This window comes from Pistacia vera, unplaced genomic scaffold, assembly GCF_008641045.1.
Source record: "Pistacia vera cultivar Batoury unplaced genomic scaffold, PisVer_v2 Contig407, whole genome shotgun sequence".
Lineage (NCBI taxonomy): Eukaryota > Viridiplantae > Streptophyta > Magnoliopsida > Sapindales > Anacardiaceae > Pistacia > Pistacia vera.
Genome location: NW_022196232.1, coordinates 600,409 through 618,156, shown reverse-complemented (window position 1 = coordinate 618,156; position 17,748 = coordinate 600,409). Strand labels below are relative to the sequence as shown.

Here is a 17,748-nt window from a genome sequence, read left to right as displayed (position 1 = left end):
ATCAGATGAAATAATGGAGCAGCATGTTTGGTTGGGTTTATTTAATGGTTCAAAAAGCTCATTTAAAGTTGTAAATACCGTTGAATTTTTTTTTAATCTGGCTAATTACATATCAAAAAGAAAAATAATAGAGTTATCAAAGAATACGTATCAAATTTATACACCTAAAAACGTTATATAATTCTGATTGTCTATAAATTATTAATTATTTTTAATCTATAATTATAATTATGTTACATCATTTGATACATGAATTAGACAAATATTCCTACAGCATTCCGCTGTAAAAAAATACTTTGGATTTAAAAAAATTATTTTACATCTAAAATCTATATATAATATATATTATATTTATCTCTTCTTTCAATAAATATATATATTTTTATCTCTTCTTTCAAAGAAATATATATTTTTAATATTTATCACTTCTTTCAAGAAATATATATTTTTATATTTATCTCTTCTTTCAATAAATATATATATTTTTATCTCTTCTTTCAAAGAAATATATATTTTTAATATTTATCACTTCTTTCAAGAAATATATATTTTTATATTTATCTCTTCTTTCAATAAATATATATATTTTTATCTCTTCTTTCAAAGAAATATATATTTTTAATATTTATCACTTCTTTCAAGAAATATATATTTTTTATATTTGTCTCTTCTTTCTCTCTTTTTGACCGTTTCTTCATCCTATTCCTATCTCTTCTTCTTCATTATTTTTCTCCATATTTCCTCATTCCGTTCTCTTCTTTTCTTCCTTTTGCTTTTGCTTTTTCTTTTCTCCTCTTCTCATTTTTTTTCTTCCCCTCATTCTTTCCTCTCTCATTTCCTCTCTTTCATTTTTTTATTAGTTTATCATGGCAGCCATGGCAGTGTCCGCATCTATTTACCCAACCCCTCAAGTTCGCCGGAAAAAGGCCACGGCCACTCTCCTTGTCTGCTTTTTCTCATCTTTACAGCATGATTCCATTAATTGAGCTCCAACTATATTAACCGAACTCGAAAATCGAGTTCGAGTACCCATTTAAGATCACGAATTCGAGTTCGATCTTCGTTCCCCAGGCTTGATCGAGCTCGAACCGAACTCTACACTGTAACATCCGAATCATTAGTCAGATACTAGGTACAACAAACATCATATTATTTTATTTAATTTATTTTAATCAATATTATTACATCAATAATCCTTTTATATAATTTGTTTTTTTTAAATTTATGCAATAAAAGGTGAATGAATGATTTTAAATTTAAAATAAATTTTTAATTAATATTTTTGTCACTAAATTTTGGAGAGAAAGTTTATGTTGTGACTCTAATTAATTAATTTTAATTAGCCTACAAATACTCTGAGACATTGCCCTTTCTAAACTTGAAATTACTTGGTTGAAGCAGAAAAATGGCCACCTCAAAACTTCATGTAGCAATGTTTCCCTGGCTTGCCTTTGGCCATTTCATTCCTTACCTTCACCTCTCAAACAAGCTTGCGGAGAGAGGTGTTAAGGTCTCCTTCTTATTGCCTAAAGGAGCTCTCACAAAGCTACAACAACTCAACCACCACCCTAAGCTTATTCACTTCTTTCCTCTTGTGATTCCCCATGTTGATGGTCTCCCTCCAGGTGCTGAAACTGCTTCCGATGTACCATTCTCTCTTCATCAACTACTGGCTTCTGCCTTGGACAAAACTCGGGATCAAGTTGAGACCATTCTGACCAGTCTAAAGCCAGATATTGTCTTCTTCGATTTTGGACGATGGATTCCAGAAATCACCCGTCAATTAGGCACCAAGTCATTCTACTATTCGGTGATCAACGCCTGCACGCTTTCGTTCTTCAGGGTTCCAGCTCGAAGAATTACTGTGGAGACTACCATGGAAGAGCTAATCCAACCACCGCCTGGCTACCCATCTACTACTGTGAAGATAAAACACAATGAGACTCCTCATATTGCAGGGCTAAACGATCCCCGTCTAGGGGCTTTCCTTCACGAGCGGTTAACTACCGGCTTGTGAGAGTGTGATGCAATTGCTTTGAGATCATGTCAAGAAATTGAGGGAGCTTATTCTGACTATCTTGCACAACAGTATTCAAAGCCTGTGCTGTTAACGGGGCCAGTATTGCCTGAAACACCAGCTACACAGCTTGAAGAGGAATGGGATTAGTGGCTAAACAAGTTTGAGTCAGGTTCAGTGGTGTATTGTGGATTTGGAAGCCAAATTACTCTACAAAAAGAACAATTTCAAAAGTTGATGTTGGGGTTTGAGTTAAGTGGGTCTCCATTCTTGGTAGCTCTAACGCCGCCTCATGGATGCTCAACCATCGAAGAAGCATTACCTGAAGGGTTTAAAGAGAGAATTGGTGAGAGAGGTTGGGTGAATGGAGGATGGGTACCGCAGACGTTGATACTAAAACACCCTTCTATTGGGTGTTTTGTGAGTCACTGTGGATTTGGTTCCATGTGGGAATCTTTGGTTAGTGATTGCCAAATAGTACTGATTCCATTTCTTCCTGACCATGTTATGGGTACAAGATTAATGGTAGAAGAACTGAAGGTAGCAATAGAAGTGGAGAGAGGGGAAGACGGGATGATTGGCAAGAAAGCTTTGAGCAAAGCAATCCAGTTAGTAATGGACAACGAGAGTGAATTGGGTAACTCAGTGAAGAACAATCATATTAAGTTGAAAAATATATTTTCTAGCAAGGATTGGCAAGATAAGAAGATTGATTCTTTCGTTCAGGATGTGCAATTTATTTTGGAATCTCCAGGGGCTTAAATGTATAAGCAAGTTCACAAATATTTGTTTTATTGTTTTAATTTTTAGGCCGAATGACTTGTGCATACCCAAGATTTATCGTAATGACAAGTTGATACCCAAAAGGTTTTGAAACGACAAATAGGTACCTTCCGTCATGCTCTGTTAGTGATTTTTGTTTATTAATAGTGAAAAGACTAAAATGCCCTTCAAAGTTTCAATTTTAGTTTTTTATAAATTTAAAATATCTAAAAAACCCCCTAGGTTTGCTAATTTAATAAACACCCCCATATATAAAAAGTTTGTTAAATGACAAAAACACCCGCCAACCACCCCTGTGCAGATTCTGGCCACCATCGCCGGAAACTGGCCGGAAAACTCTACGACACAGATCCTCGATCTGTGTCGTAACGTGCCGATCTGTCCTTTTCCGGCCAGATCCGTGGCTGGATCTGCCGGAAAAAGCCAATCTAGTGCCAGATCTGGCCGTCGACGCCGCAGATGAAGTTTTGCGCGTCGACGGCCAATCTAGGCGTAGATCTGCCTTTCCGGCCAAATCTGCCACGGATCTGCCGGAAAAGGCCAGATCGACGCTTACGCACAGATCCGACGGGTCTGTGTCGTAACGCAACTTCCGGTCAGATTCCGGCTGGTGGCCGGAATCTGGCACTCGGTGGCGGGGGTGTTTTTGTTATTTTATAAAAATTTATATATTGGGGTATTTAGTTAAATTTGTAAACTTAAGGGGTTTTTTAGAAATTTTAAATTTATAAAAACTAAATTCAAACTTTTAAGGGTATTTTGTCTTTTACTATTAATAAACAATAATAAACAGAAATCACTAACAGAACATGACGGAAAGTACCTATTTGTCATTTTAAAACCTTTTGGGTATTAACTTGTCATTACAGAACCTTAAGTACGTTAAATCGTTCTCCCTAATTTTTATTATTGTGTTTTGTGTTAGATGTTTCGTGTTTAATTCGTGTTCAACAGATTTTTCAATTACTTGACATCAAATGAAAATTCCAAGTTATATCATCGATCACATAATTTCATTTACTGTCACAATTTCTTTGTTTCTTAAGTAAACAAAAAGCTATAGCAATCCAGGATGATTGGAGTGTTGAGCCAATATTAAATTAGAATAAATTTATAGTGAATGTGACCGTATAGGAATATGGATTGATTTGATTTATTAAATTATAATTAATTATATTTGTTTGATTTGATATAGATTTGATCGGATTTTAAATTAGATATAATATTTTTAGATAAAGCAAGGAGGAGAGAGGAGATGGCTTCTGAGAACACATCAAAATCATGGATTAAAAAAAAAATTGAGAAGAGAATATCCGGTTCTTGATTGATCGAAGGAGGACAAGCAATATACGAGATTTTTACTTTTACCCTAAAATTCTTAAAACAACAAGCCCTTTTATATGGTAAAAAAGTATAATTCTACATTGACAATCATTTTTTATTAACTTTATCCCACAAACATAATGTAATAATTCGTAATTGGTTAGTTTGTAATAAATCTCGTTTAATTAATTAAAAACTGATAAATTACAAACTGTTACATTGTGTTTATGTGAGAAAGTTAATAAAAATAGTTTGTCAACCTATTTTTATTGTTCTTGAAATTCCTCAGAAAATATTAGTTAATATCAACGGGAGAAAGTCTCTTACATAATCTAATGTACTTTTTCTATGCTTACAATGTGCTATTCTCAAACTCCACTCTCACCATATCCACCTTGGAAACTCTTAAAAGGCCTCGAATTTGGATTTTTAATCTCACCAATCTACTACTTTATTAGGCCTATACATAACCTAATGTGGGAATTTAACCTAAATTAATGTTGGGCTCTTTCCGGCTATCTCACGCTATGAGGTATTATTGACTTTCATATATTTTGCAAAAACCCATTAGGAGACTAAATTGTTCATATATATATATATATATATACTATGAGGTATTATTGACTTTCATATATTTTGCAAAAACCCATTAGGAGACTAAATTGTTCATATATATATATATATATATACTATGAGGTATTATTGACTTTCATATATTTTGCAAAAACCCTTTCATATTGGGAGACTAAATTGTCCATATATATATATATATAAGGATAATAAAATCCATTAAATGATTTTGAAACCTTAATATTGTTTTTTTTTTTTTGAAGCGTTGAAGATGCATTTTAAGAAAATACATCATTAAGTACACATATAAACTTTAATTATATTAAGTTCATTGCATAAGGCAAATGACATCAATTCAATAAGTCTATCACCACTGATATAATGCCACAACTTGCAGCCTTTCAAGAAAGTTCTCATGGCACATAATTAGGTAGTGAATCAAACCAACACCACTAGTAAATAAGACCCAATAAACACAAATACTCCCAAAGTAAAAGTTATAAAAACACCAATAAACAGCACAAATTTCAAAACAATAATACAAATTTAAAACAATCCTACAAACAAACCTCCAATAAAACCCTGTAGGCTTGTAAACACCTGAGGTATGTTTCAAGGCATCAATTGACTACCTCTGTTTGCCCATCTGTATATGGACCAATTTGAATAGCTCATTTTATAATTGACTCATAAAAACGATGTCCCTATCAGAGACAATGGACTGAGGAAATCCATGAAGTCGTACCATTACAACATATAAACCTAATTATATATTAAGTTCATTACATACACATATAAGAAAATAAACCGTTAAATACACATATAAATGAGTCTGAATGAATATCGTTTGTCAATTATTGACAAGTTCTTGTATATCTTTAGCAAATTTATCAATGTAACCATTCATGGTCGCCGGATTCACCAATGACTCCTTCCACTTTGCATGGTTCTTCCTCACCAAATTACCCACCTCATCATCTTTCTCCATCACAGTTTTAACGGCTTTGCACAAACTCTCTTTTGAAAACCAACCATTCTCTTCTCTCTCAACCTCTACACCGACTTTCAGCTCTTCCGCCATTAATCTTGTGTTCAGGATTTGGTCACCCAAATATGGCACCAAAACTATCTGACAATCACTCATCAAAGCCTCCCACATGGATCCGAACCCACAGTGATTCACAAAACATCCTATTGATGGATGAGCCAAGATATTCAGTTGCTGAACCCAGCCACCCCAGACCACTCCTCTCCCCGTGGTTCTCTCTTCAAACCCCTCCGGAAATGCTTCTTCAACTGTTGATGCACCGATCGGCGGTTTTAAGGCTATGAGAAATGGTAAACCTGTTAACTCAAACCCCAGCAGAAGTTCCTGAAACTGCTCCTTTTCAAGGATGTATTGGCTCCCAAATGAGCAATACACTACAGAACCGGGTTGAAACCCTCGAAGCCACTTAGCCCATCTGTCCTCCAATGGAGTCTTGGCCGGTTCAGGTAAGATAGGACCGGTTAAAAAAAACTGGCTTGTTATACTGACTTGCTATGTAATCACAAAACCTTCCCTCAATTTCATGGCATGTTCTTATCGAAATCACGTCGCACTCTTTCATGGAGGTAGTGCTTCTTTCGTAGAACGCTATGCCTTCCCCAAATGGGAAAGAAATGAAGGATAATGCGCGTGCTTCATGGCGACGCATCACTACAATCGTTGATGGGTAGCCTGTGGGTGGAGAACTGGTAATTCAGCTTCTGAATAGGCTTATCTTTTTGCACATTACGAGCAGGGACAAGAGCAATTGAACAGATGCAGCAAAACCACAGTGTAGTTAATAGTTTTAATGCCAAGAGGTTTCGTTATTTCGGGTAGCCAATAAGAAAAATCATAACAACCAGCTTTGGTTTTGTGTGTTTGATCACAAGTTCGACCTAGTCGCGGGTCCGGTCCATAGCAAGATGAGGAGATGGTTCAAGGAGAGGGGTAATCCCACGCCGTTTCAGCTCCGATAGGAAGGCCATCGAGTGAGGATAGTCAGGGGGTGGAAGGTGATGGGATTAGGATGGAGATTGAATGTTGAAGGTCTTTTTCAGCTATAGTAGGTAGCAAGAAAGTGATTGTATGCTTTTTCAGCTAGCTTATTGGAGAGATGAAGAAATGGAGTCATGTGACCGACAACAAACCATGGAAACATGACGATGCGAAAATTTGGGTGTTAGACTCACTCATTTTGCTACTGAAATGGCGACGAATCCAAAATATATTGGACAGAATAAGAACAGGGCTTCTTATGTTGTGTACTTCAGCGGTGAGTAGATTGAGTTTGTGGCGCAGAAGTGAAGAGGTGTGGTTACATAGGGATCAATTAGAGTACGTATGGGATATTATTATATGAGTAATGCTAATTTACAAGACACATAAAATGGGTAATAAAATAATCTTTATTCTGATTTTTATAATTTCTCTCTTTCTTTTTTTTTTTTCTTTGTATTTTTTTTTTTTTTTTTGTGATGTTATTTTATAACACTCTTGTAGATAGTAATTTTTCTTATTATATTAAAAAAGACAGAAAGCTTATTTCGATAACTAGGAGACGTCGAAATACAGGGACAGGGACAGAGGTGGCATTAATTCCCTGAAAATAAAGCTTTGACCATGCTTTAGCAATAATGAACTCACCGAGTTGAGTATGCAGTACGCACATGGTGCCAAATTCTGAAATCGTTGAACTTGCTTAAGTCTTGGACAATCTGGAAAGTGGGGAAAAAGTGAGCAAATGTCTATGAATGGAAATTTTTCATAAACAATTTTCAGAAAACTTTTATTCTTCTGAAATTACTTTCTTGTAATTAATATTGATTTTCTTGAAGTTTTTCAGAAAAATGTCTTATAAAACTTAGAGTTTCCGTCACTTCTTGTTAAACTCAAAACCACCCAACTTCGTAAGATTTTCCCCTCAATCCACCAGGTCTCATGTAAGAAAAAGCACATGCGGGCACTCATAATGTTTTTAAAAAAACATCCAGAACCAACTAATCATTCATTTAATACTTCAAAGACAGAAATCATTCAATTCAAATTCAACAAGCCAAAACGCACCCAGCAAACAACATGCAATGCAAGTTTACTAATACTTAATAAATTATTTGTTTTCTATATAATGTTATGTCTTGTGGTAGTCCTTCTTCTTCTTCTTTTTTTTTTTTTTTTTTTTTGATGACCAAGGTGTTGGTATTAACTACGCACACCTCGATTAATCTTCGAATTCCATTGAATACTCTATAAATCAATGTTCTAAGCAGGACCGTCTTAGAACATCTGTGACCCTAGACAAAAGCTACTTTAGGGCCTTCTAATAATATAAGCATTTATCAAAAAATTATTTCAAATTATTTTTCTTGCCTTTGAGATGCAAAATCACAAGGAGGGTGGACGACGACCAACGGGAACGGGGTCAGGTGGTGGGGGGTTTGGAGAGCAGATGTTGAGAGAAGCGATGGGTGGTGAAATGAGTGATTTCCAAGCCAGATTGACGGAAAAGACTTGAAAAGTCACGGCCCAAAAAGTACGGTGGCCGGTGATGACAGAGTAAACAGATAGGTATGATAGGGGTTTGGTGAGGAGTAGAGGGGAGGAAGATGGTGGTGTTGGGGAAGGCCAACGATGCCAAGTGCATGCTAAAAAGGCTGGAAATGGCTGTCGAACGCGGTGGAGCTAGGTTGCGAGATCGTAAAAAATGGCCAAATCGAAGGCTATCAAGGTTGAAAAACACTTGGAAAATGATAAAGTGATGGTTTCGATTGATCTTGGTGAAAAATTTGACGAAATCAGCTCCAAACGGCCGACGCGGAAGAGGGGTGGAGATGATTTATGTGAATGTTGATTTTGAGATTGAATGGGGTGAGTATATTGAGACATGTAAATGACCATTTAGCTTTTCATTGTTAAAGAAATTTAATATGTTAATTTACGAGGGTAAATTAAAAATATGAAACTAGAGACAAATTGTCATTTCGTCAAACTTTAGGTGGGAATATATGTAAAAAGTTAATAATAAATTTAGGCCTTTTCGGTTTTTTTTTTAGGCCCCTTGAAATGGCCTAGATAAAAAATTATATATATATATATTTTTTTTTTCTTTTTTTTTTGTAATATTATTAAAAAATTTATAAAAAGTTTGGCCCTTTTTGGCTATTTTTTGGGGGTCTTAAGCAGTGCCTCACCTCCCCCTTGAGCCCGCCCTAGTTAAGATAAGTCATAAATATAATAATAGATACAAAGTTGAACTCAAAAAATAATGAAAAAATAAACATTCTGACCGCTTGTTCAATCCTTGCGATTTGTGATAGTTCTTTTCTAGTGCACAAGATCGAAACATCTTAAGGGCCTAAGTGAAAACCATACTAAAAATTTTCTTCCATTTCTATGCATATGATTTTCATAATTTGTAGAAATTCCACTGGATGTTCACTAACTCCCATGTTAGATCACTCAACACACCCAATATTAAGATTCTAATTTCTTCTCGGATCAATAATTTGCATTGAATAAGAAAAAGAAAAGATAGAGTTACCAAAAGTTACACATCAAATTTGTACACCAAATGATGTAGCGTTGATAATATTAATATAATGAATCAATAGTTATGATTTTGTCACGTCATTCGATGCACATCCTTGATAACGGTAGCATTGCTCTAGAAAATACTCAAATAATTTAAAGCAAGCATGCATTGTATACCATTTAAAATTTACCCATCAATATAAACTAATTAAACCTGATTAATGAAAAAAAAATGTTATCATATGTATTAAAAATTTCAACTACCTCTTTCCTTCTTCATTTTCTCTCAAACTCCTTTCTTTCTTTCTTTTCATTTTTTTCAGATTTCCCTTCTCCCTTTATCTCTTCTTTGAATCTTTTCTTCTTTTCTCTCTCTCATTCCCGATTCTTTCATCCTTCTCTCCCTTCTATACTCTCTCTTTTTCCTTTATAAATATTGTATTTAATCAATACAAAATCTCCCCGTCTCCTCTTTCGTCTCTCCACCGAAAGGTGTTTTGTTTTTGTGCATAAAATTTCAATTAACCCCATATAGTTATTTATCCCACTCATTCAAGGTTTATTTCATTACTTCCTCTACCTATCTTTCTTTATTCTCTTACTTCCAAACAACCTATTAAGTTTCAAACATTACAATTAAACCCTGATCCCATGCATGACATGACACATGTTGGCAAAATTACAAAGAAACTTCACTGCTTTACTTTCTAAACGACCCCTTTGACTTGAATTTATATCATTCCAACTCTATTCTTTGATTTTCTTTTTTTTAAATAAACCCTTTACTTATTACAACACAACCATATAGTTTTAAACATTTCATAAGCAGCCTCCTTTTCTATAAAAGGAAAGCAAAAATAAGGGCGTTACTAACCCATTAAATATTATTCTTTATCATGCTTGATCTGGTCGATCTGAATAAAATTTAAATATCACATGATCATGTGAAATAGTGGTACAGCAAATTAATATATTGTATGAATGATTTTTATTTATTTTATCATCCTATGATTAATGATCTTTAAACTCAATTTTACGTTATACACGTAATACTGCAACCAAAATATTATCTGACTCTTGAGAAATATAAAGCCAAAATTACTCCAGAGTCCAGACGTTTTCCATTGTAAACTTGAAATTACTTGTTGAAGCAGAAAAATGGCCACCTCAGAACTTCATTTAGCGAAGTTCCCCCGGCTTGCCTTCGGTCATTTATTCTTTCCTTCACCTCTTAAACAATCTTGCGGAGAGAGGTTACAAAGTCTCCTACTATTGCCCAAAGGAGCCTCCAAAGTTACAACAGCTCAACCACCGCCCAGAATTTATACACTTCTTTCCTTTGTGATTCTCCATGTTGGTCGTCTCCCTCCGGTGCTGAAACTGCTTCGATGTACCATCCTCTTCATGAACTACTTGCTTCTGCCATATATGGACAAACTCGAGATCAAGTTGCGACCATTTCGATCAAGAAGTCTGAGGCCAGACATTGTCTTCTTCGATTTTGGACGATGGATTCCCTCAATAAGCGTCAATTAGGCACAAGTCATGTACTATTCCGCGGTTAATGCATGCATTGCGTTCTTAACATCTCCAGGTCTGATCACTCGGGAGACGACCTTGGAAGAGGAATCCGACTACCGCCTGGCTACCTTCCACTACTGTGAAGATAAATTCAATGAGGCCCCTCATATTGCCAGGCTAAACAATCCCCGTGTAGGGGCTTCTTTTAGTGCGGTTAACTACCGGCTTGAAATGGTGTGATGCAATGCTTTCAGATCATGTCAAGAAATTGAGGGAGCTTATTCTGACTATCTTGCACAACGTATTCAAAGCCTGCGTTGTTACACGGGCATGTATAGCCTGAAACACCAGCTACACAGCTTGAAGAGAAATGGGAAAGTGGCAAACAAGTTTCAGCCAGATTCAGGGGTGTATTATGTATTTGGTAGCCAAATTACTCAACAAAATTAACAATTCCAAGAGATGGTGTTGGGGTTTGAGTTAAGTGGGTTTCCGTTCTTGGTGCTTTAACGCCACCTGAAGGATGATAACCATCGAACAAGCATTGTTTTTAAGAGAGGTGGGGAGAGAGGTTGGATCCATGGAGGATGGGTGCCGCAGACACTGATACTAAAACACGGTATTTTCTGAGTCACTGGTTTTACTATGGATTGGCTGTATGCAGGAATCTTGGTATGATTGCAAAAATGTGTGACTCGATTAATTTTATATAGCTAGCAATAACTATATATATTCATTATTCAATAGAAACGATTACTACTAACTTGGTGTTGTGAGGTATGAAACTAAAACTTAGATTATACCGTAAATATAATGGCTTAAGCCTAAAAGGAATCTGTAAATGTATTTATATTTAGGCTTAAGCCATGTTAGTTTTATTATTATTTGGGCTAAGCATGTAATGACCGTACTATTATATTTGGTCTAAGTCACTACGTAGTTTAAGGTTTTCTAATCGTTTTTTAGTCTCACATCATCGTGTTAGTAGGATCATATCTTTTGAAAATATGTGTATTATTTATTCAGAGATAATAAAGTGACTTTTTCACAAAATAAAAATATTGTTCCATATCTATAATTTGGTGTATATATAATTTTTTACACCATAAATAAAACTTGATATCAACGCTCCTCTTGTCATTACTGATACCTTAGATTTGTTGCTGATCTACAAAGAAATCTTACAAAAGTTTTCATCAAAATAAAATGATAAAAAAAATAATAAAATAAAAAAAATCCAACTTATTAGATTTATTCTTCTATTTATTTTTTATCACATCACTTTCTATAAGATTTTATAAAATTTTTTATTGACAAAAACTTACGAAACTCTAGCTTTACGGTGGGTTAAGCCCAATATAATAATACCCTAGATTAATTGTTTTAAAATTATAATAAATCTTGGACGCAATTAAAAAAAGACACAAAATGTCGAGTAAAACTTCTTTTTTTTTTTTTTTTTTTTTTCTTTCACACCTCAAAACTTACTAGCCGCTGAAAAAATAAATAATAGCCCAAACGTTTCCATTGAAGGTTGAAGCAGAACAATGGCCACCTCAAAACTTCATGTAGCAATGTATCCTTGGTTTGCGTTTGGCCATTTCATTCCTTTCCTCACCTCTCAACAAGCTTGCCAGGGGGGTCCAAGGTCTCCTACTTATTGCCCAAAGGAGCTCTCCCAAAGCTACAGCAACTCAACCACCACCACACCTTATACGATTGTTTCCTCTTGATTCCCCATGTTGATGGTCTCCCTCCTGGTGCTGAAACTGCTTCGATGTACCGTTCCCTCTTCATGACCTACTTATTTCTGCCATGGACAAAACTAAAGATCAAGTTGAGACCATACTCGGCAATCTCAAGCCAGACATGTGTTCTTCGATTTTGGGCGAGGATTCCATCATTAGCCCGTCGATTAGGTCCATGTCAATCTACTATTCCGTGGTTAACGCATGCTCGATGGCGTTCTCATGGTTCCAGCTAAAGGACTTACTCTGGAAACTACCTTGGATGAGCAAATCCAACCGCCGTGGCTACCCTTCTACTACTGTGATAATAAAACGCGATGAGGCCCTCATATAGTTCTGGTAAACGATCCCCCCCTGCCGCTCCTTTTGCTTGCGGCTAACTGAATTTTGAAAGAGAGCGATGTGATTGCATTGAGAACTTGCAATGAAAACGAGGGACTTTCTGTGACTATATGCACACAGTATTCAAACCGTGCTGTTAACCGGGCCTGTTTTGCCGGAAACTCCAGCTACACAGCTTGAAGAGAAATGGGATAAGTGGCTAAACAAGTTTGAGGCAGGTTCAGTGCGGTATTGTGCATTCGGTAGCCAAATTACAACACAAAAAGAGCAATTTCAAGAGATAATGTTGGGATTCGAGTTAAGTGGGTCTCATACTTGGTAGCCCTGACGCCGCCTCACGGATATTCAACCATCGAAGAAGCATTACCTGAGGGGTTTAAAGAGAGAGTTGGTGACAGAGGTTGGGCTCATGGAGGATGGGTACCGCAGACACTGATACTAAAACACCCTTCTGTTGGGTGTTTTGTGAGCCACTGTGGATTTGGTCCATGTGGGAATCTGGTTAGTGATTGCCAAATAGTGCTGATTCCATTTCTGCCCGACCAAGTATGGGTGCAAGATTAAGGTACAAGAATTGAAGGGGGCAATAAGATGGAGAGAGGAGTTGACTGGATTATGGGAAAGAAAGTTTGAGCAAATCAATCAATTTAGTAATGGACAAGAGAGTGAATTGGGTAATTCAGTGAGGAAACATCATGTTAAATTTAAAAGTATCTTTTCAGCAAGCATTGGAAGATGAGAAGATTGGTACTTTCGTTCAAGTCTGCAATTTATTGGAATCTGGGAAATAGAAATTTCCAGGAACTACATGCATAAGCAGTACCAAATGTATGTGTTTACCTCAAGAATTTATATGAATTTGGCTCTGCTAGGCGAAGAAGTTGTAGTGAATTGTTTCATAATTATAAAATGGGGAAATTCTTGAACCCTTTGCAGTTTGTGTATCTTTAAGTGCGCAACTAAAGTCCCGGACGTTGGAGGAGATTCTTCCCCTTCAAATCTCAGATTCTGAGAGGAGAAACACAAGATGTGTTTGAGCTTGGTGGTACTTGGTCACTAGGGGATTGATGTGAAAGAAGGAGACACCATTATGATTTGTGAATATTTGGAAATGGGGCGGTGAAAACTACTTACAAAGACTGCCGGAGAAGTTGAATGAGATTTGATTTGATTGTATTATATAGGTATTGTCTCAATTGGTGTGTAAGGACAAAATTTATTTCCTGGAATATAATTTTGAATGAAATAGCATTTATAGACTTGAAATAATACTCTGTTTTTTGCTCTAAAATATTTTCTGTCTTCTGCAATATTTTTTCCTTACATTGTCCAAGATTATTCTATTTGTTCATTTAAAATAATATGACAGATTATCAACAGAATCATGAAGATTTGTATCCAATGAAGTACAGGGAACAATATGCTCTGAGACCCTCGTTCTATAATCTCAGCTCTCCCCGAGAGATTGAAGTGTTCAGCCGAAAACCCTGAAGCCTCCTTCAGTGACTTTTGGTTCACAAGAGCTTTTGTTAGAAATCACTTTCAGTAGAATAAAGTTATCCACATGTCATGTATGATTTATGGGGTGCAGAAGAATCGTAGGATTCGGTTATATATTTGTCTTTTTGCTAAACCATGACCGTACTGTACTGTGTATACCGTGTCTATAAAGACTTCTGTGAAACCATGAGTCTTTGTTTCTTTGCGTAACTTGTATGGGCATGAGTTCTTCGATGAAGAAACTCAGGAAAGCTCATTCAAAGAGGATTTTAATTCATTTGAAATTCCCACCAAGGTACACAAAACCGTGGCAGAATTTGATGAATGATGGTAAAACTATTTACTTACTTGACATGGACATATATTCAACATTTGAACGAGTAGTTTAATTTGACGTAGCTATTCTCCGGATCATTTGAAATGCAAGTCTCTGGAGACAGAATAGCAGAAAAATGGCAAGCTCAAAATTTCATATGAATGTTCCATGGTGCTCGCATTCATCCTACTCACCTCTCAAACAAGCTTGCGGAGAGGTCACAGGGTTTCCTTCTTATTGCCCAGAGGAGCTCTCCCAAAGCTACAACAACTCAACCACACCCACAACTTATACACTTTTTCCTCTTGTGATTCCCCATGTTGATGGTTTCCTGCGGTGCTGAATCTGCTTCGTCATGGACAAAAACTCGGGATCAAGTTGAGACCATTCTGAGTAGTCTGAGGCCATACATTGTCTTCTTCGATTTTGGACGATGGATTCCATTAATAACCCGTCAATTAGGCACCAAGTCAATCAACTGTTCCGCGGCTAATGCATGCTCATTTGCGTTCTTAACATCTCCAGGTCGAAGAATTTCTCTGGAGACTACCTTGGAAGAGCGAATCCGACTACCGCCTGCCTACCCTTCCACTACTGTGAAGATAAAACGCCATGAGGCCCCTCATATTGCTGGGCTAAACGATACCGGTGCAATGGTTTCCCTTTACCAGCGGTCAACTTCCAGCTTAAAAGAAAGCCATGCAATTGCTTTCAGATAATGTCAAGAATCCAAGGCTGTCTCAAGAACATTTGTAACCCTAGACAAGAGTTACTTTGAGGGTCTTCTAATAATATAAATATATATTAAAAAAATTATTTCAAATTTATTTTTCTTGCCTTTTGAGATGCAAAATCACTAGGAGAGGTAGACGATGACTGGTGGGCTAATGGGGTCAGGTTGGTGGGGGGTTTTGGAGAGCAGATACTGGAGAAGCGATGGGTGGCGAAATGGGTGATTTCCAATGCCAGGATTGACCGGAAAAGGCTTGAGAAGTCAAGGCCCAAAAGGTATCAGTGGTCGACGATTGGCGGAGTAAACGGATGAGGTATGATAGGGGTTTTGATGAGAGGGCTGAGGGGAGGAAGATGGTGGTGTTAGGGAAGGCCAACAACGCCAGGTATTTGCCGAAAAGACCAGAAATGGTTGTCACGCATGGTGGAGTTGGGTTGCAAGATTCTTCAAAAATTGGTTAAATGAAGAGCTATCAAGGTGGGAAAACACTTGGGAAATGATAAAGTGATGATTTCGGTCACTTTGGTGAGAAAATCGACTGGAATCAGCTCCAAATGGTCGGTGGCGGAAGAGGGGTGGAGATGATTTAAGTAAATATCGAATTTTGGGATTGAATTAAAGGTGAGTAATTTGAGAAATATAAATGACCATTTTAGCCTTTCATTGTTAAAAGAAATTCAATGTGTTAATTTAGAGATGTAAATTGGAATATATAAAATTAGAGATACAAACTTGCTATTTCGTCAAATTTTGGGTGAGAATATATGTATAAAGTTCATAATAAATTTAAGCATTTTTTACTTCTTTTTTGGGGGCCTTAAGCTAACCTGAATAAGAAATTATACATTACTTTTATTTTTGTAATATATTCAAAAATAAAAAAATTAGGCCCTTTTTTACCCTATTTTTTGGGGGCCTACCCCTTGCGGCGGCCCTGCAAGGATCTGAGGGAGCTTGTTCTGACTATCTTTCACAACAGTGTTCAAAGCCTGTGTTGTTAACACTTAACAGGGCATGTATAGCCTGAAACACCAGCTGCACAGCTTGACTTGTCTAACCTTGAGCCGACCCTCATTTAAGATAAGTCACAAATATGGTAAATAAACGCAAAGCTCGAACCAAAAAATCAATGAAAATAATAAACCTTCTTGAATGCTTGATCAATACTCTTGCTGTTGTGATAGTTCTTTCACGTCCATAAGATCTAAACATCTTAAGGGCCTAAGTGAAAACCATACTAAATTATTTCTTTCTATTTATGTAATAGATTTTCATAATTTGTAGAAATCCGCAGATGCTCACTAACTCCCATGTTCATATCACTCAGCCCACCAATATTTAAGTATTCTAATTCTTCTCCAATCAATAATTTGCATTGAATAAGAAAATACTCAAAATATTTAAAGCAAGCATGCATTGTATACATTAAATTACCCATCAATATAAAATAATTAAACGTGATTAATGAAAAAAAAAATGTTTATCATAAGTATGTATAAAATCCTCTTTCCTTCTTCATTTTCTCTCAAAATCCTCTTTCTTCTTTTCTTTTCATTTTTTCAGATTTCCTTTCCCCTTTATCTCCTCTTTGAATCTTTTTCTTTTCTCTTCTCTCATTCTCGATTCTTTCATCTCTCTCTCCCTTTTATACTCTCCTCTTTCTTCCTTTATAAATATGTATTTAATTAATACAAAATCTCTCCTCTCCTTTTCGTCTCTCCACCGAAAGGTGTTTTGTTTTTGTGCATAAAATTTTAATTAACCCCCAATATGTTATTAATCCCACTCATCAAGGATTTTTTCATTCTATTCCTCTACCTTATCTTCTTTATTCTCTTACTTCCAAACAACCTATTAAGTTTCAAACATTCAATTAAACCCTGATCCATGCAGACATGACACATGTTGGCAAAATACAAAGAAACTTCACTCTTTCTTTCTAAACGACCCTTTGACTTGAATTATATCATTAACTCTATTCTTTTGATTTTTTAAATAAACCCTTTACTTTACAAACCACCTTAATAGTTTTAAATCATTTCATAAGCAGCCTTCCTTTCTCTTATAAAGGAAAGCAAAAATAAGGGCGTTTACTAACCCATTAAATATTCTTTATCATTGCTTGATCTGAGTCGATCTAGAATAAAATTTAAATATCACATGATCATGTGAAATAGTGGTACAGCAAATTAATATATTGTATGATGATTTTTATTTTTAATCATTCCTATGATTAATGACTTCAAACTCAATTTTACGTTATACAAGTAATACTGCAACCAAAATATTATCTGACTCTTGAAGAATATAAAGCCAAAAAATACTCCAGAGTCCAGA

At 35.9% G+C, this 17,748-nt stretch overlaps 3 pseudogenes; 2 read left to right on the top strand and 1 right to left on the bottom strand.

The window, feature by feature from the left end:
* Positions 1–1,404: 1,404 nt before the first annotated feature.
* On the top strand, positions 1,405–2,820 carry LOC116142393 (annotated as a pseudogene).
* A 2,723-nt stretch (positions 2,821–5,543) lies between these two features.
* Positions 5,544–6,882, bottom strand: LOC116142379 (annotated as a pseudogene).
* Positions 6,883–10,796: 3,914 nt separating this feature from the next.
* Positions 10,797–13,426, top strand: LOC116142341 (annotated as a pseudogene).
* The last annotated feature ends 4,322 nt before the right edge of the window (positions 13,427–17,748 follow it).